The sequence below is a fragment of the Carlito syrichta genome, unplaced genomic scaffold (genome assembly GCF_000164805.1).
Source record: "Carlito syrichta isolate Samal-C Ts95f unplaced genomic scaffold, Tarsius_syrichta-2.0.1 Scaffold309824, whole genome shotgun sequence".
Lineage (NCBI taxonomy): Eukaryota > Metazoa > Chordata > Mammalia > Primates > Tarsiidae > Carlito > Carlito syrichta.
The window spans coordinates 277,429-280,164 of NW_007253920.1; the positions used below are offsets into that span (position 1 = coordinate 277,429).

The 2,736-nt window shown below is 62.4% G+C and overlaps 1 protein-coding gene across 1 annotated transcript in view; it reads right to left on the bottom strand.

Annotated features, from left to right (window-relative positions):
• Nucleotides 1-977, bottom strand: part of LOC103270402 (calcitonin gene-related peptide 2-like) — a 4,829-nt gene extending 3,852 nt beyond the window's left edge. Inside the window, exon 1 of the mRNA XM_008067928.2 lies at nucleotides 885-977. The gene's annotated coding sequence lies outside the window, so the exon portion shown is untranslated. The remainder of the gene's footprint in view (nucleotides 1-884) is intronic.
• Nucleotides 978-2,736: the final 1,759 nt, after the last annotated feature.

The following is a 2,736-nucleotide window of genomic DNA, read 5'->3' on the forward strand; positions in this document are numbered from 1 at the left end:
GGGGGGGGGGTTGGGGGAAGAGGAGGGATGGATTTTGATTCTGTTCTTTGGAAGACCAGGGAGACACCACATGCGCCCATGCACACAAACTCAAACCTTTGTCCTGAGCCTGAGGCGAAGCCATCCTTCTGTAGACCTTCCCCTCTCCTCCCACCCTCATCCCTCCTCCCCACTCCCCAGTCCCCTCTCCCCTGCATTGCGCCTTCTCGCCGTCTGCTCCGCGGGACTTTGCGCCAACATACGGGAGGGAAAGTGGGGAAGCGGGTGGATTGGAAAAGAGCGCTAATCTCTGTCTTCGGTTTGAGGAAGTTTTTAACGTGCCGGTTAACAGGTGTCTCAGGACGCGACCGCACAACCAGAGCCCTGTTAGAGCTTCATTTAGCAGCAGATGCTGGGTACCAGCACCCCGAGGTGAACCCGCTGCTCCGATCGGCTCACAGCACTGCCCCACGTTCGGACCCACGTTCCAGGAATGAGCGTGGCTGGGGGCGCCTTGGAGGAAAACTCAGGGCTCCATCTTCCCGGGAACCGAAAAGGGTTCAGGAGGACAAGGGCGGCGCAGGGCACTCCCGGACCAAACTCGGATAGGATCCTGCACGCAGACAGGCACCCACACCGGGGCCGCAGACCCGCGCCCTCGACTCGCGGCGCCTCCAGAGCCCATACTGAGCCCTGGGAGTGCTTGGGGCTCCACCGTGCTCATTAGGAGAAAACGCCTGAACAGCCCTAACCGCCCGCCTTCACTAGAGTCAAGAAGAGCCCTCGGACTCTCAGCGGTAAGACCGGATGGCGGTGGAGAGGCGAGACAGGCAGGCAGATGGAGCAGGCTGGATGAACTAACGGGAGAGGCAGGTTATTAAGAGTAACGGAATCAAGCTCCTCACCTGGTGATGCGAGAGTCGGGGCAGCGCGAGCGGTTGGTCCACGGGAAGAACACGACGCCTGCTGTGGGCGCCTTCCCAACCGAGCCCCCGGCTCTTATTCCAGCGACAGCAGGAGGAGGGCCGCCACCCGCTCGCGAGGCCAATCCAAAGTGGCAAGGACTGGCCAATCAGAGCGCCGAGCGAGCTCCGATTGCGTCATGGATCGCGCTGCCGGCACCGCGGCGCTCCGGAGGGGGCCGTCCCCCGCTGCCATTTGCATTGAGGTCATTGTCTGGGGAGGTGGAGAGCCTGGGAGGGGGCGGAGAGACTTCGACGTCCCGAAAGTGGGAGCAAGTCGAGGGGAGTTTGGTGTCAACTACTTGAGGGGCCAGGGCTGCTCCGCCCTCCTTGCTTCCTAACTCCTGCCTCACACCTCCTCTCGCCACGCCAGTAAGGGACCCGAGCCCAGCCACCGGGACCCCCAGAGAGGTTGAGCAGTAGGGTTCCAAAGGGACCTCAGCTGAAATAGCCCATGACAGGAAAGAAGGAGTGGCAGGGGAGAGGTCTCCAACACTGATCCCTTTGGACCATCTGGGGTGCTTCTGCGGACATTCCCTGACCCCTCGCGCCCTGGAGCCCTGGGCCCCCAAAGAGGGTTATTTTGGTGCCAGTTTGGCAGCTAACTCTCCTCCGCCTCACTCCTCTGGGATGGGTAGGAGCGGAAGAGAAAATTGAGGATGAGGCCAAACTGGCACTGCCTGCAAAGGGGCTCAGCATCCACCCCCGCCCCCATTCCCGGATCCCCGAATCCTCGACTGCGTTCCAGAATCCCGCACCCCAAGCCAGAACCCTCCACTTTCCAGCTGAGGTGGGTTTACGCAGCTGCCCTGCGCCTCTGGTCTCTGCTTGCCACGCTGCCCGCCAGGACAACCTGTGCCCGGGTCTCTGTTCCTTCGGCCCCATACCCCAGCCTCCCTTCCCTGCAACGCCGGAGAGCCGAGCGCGCCAGGGTCCAGGGCCAGCCGGCGGAGGGGAACGGATGCTGCACCCCAGGGTGGGGGTGGGGGATGCTGCGAACTCTCACACACCCTCCACCGGCGGCTACAGACCGGCAGGTGCGCGCGTCCCCACTCGCATACCTGGACCGCGCGCTCTGCCTTCCGCATTCACTCGGACATTCCGCAGCCTCGCTGGAATGCACGCGCCCTCAGCTAGGGCGCGCGCATCGACCCAAACAACCACGCCTAGACCCGAAAGCGACCCTGCGTGTTTCTGCGTTCCAAAACAGGCGTGTCTTATAGCACAGAGGTACACTGTCCCCCAAACACACATACCGACACACGCACATTCCTGCACGAAAACCGAGCCTCTCCTTCGAAAAAATCGCAGCTCGGGCAGAAGGGGCTGGGGCTTGGAGTGAGCTACGGGTAGGGGCGGTGGAGAGAAAGCAAAGGGGCGCCAATCCCCACTCCGCATGGACTCATGCTCTCCCCGCACCGCTGGGCGGTTGCGCCACCAAATGCGCCCGCCGGCGCCCCTGGGCTCACGGAACGCGTTCGGGAAGCCTCGCCCGGAGCAGCGCGAGGAAGGAGGCGAAGTCAGAGGTTCGCGGAATCCTGGTGGCTGATGCTCCCTATTTCTGCGGGTCAGAAAAGAGCTCAGAGGATGTCTGCTTAGGCCCTCCGGGTCATTTTTATGTGGAAGGACCCAGTGAGTAAGGTGAGGACAGGTTGACGTCCAGCACCCAAGCAGTCAAAACTCCAGTGACACCCCACCACAACCACCCGCCAAGGAATCCCCATCGCCGACTCAGGCGACTCTCGCCAGTTCTGCAACACCGTTGCTCAGAATGCACAGAGGCAGGAGGACCCTT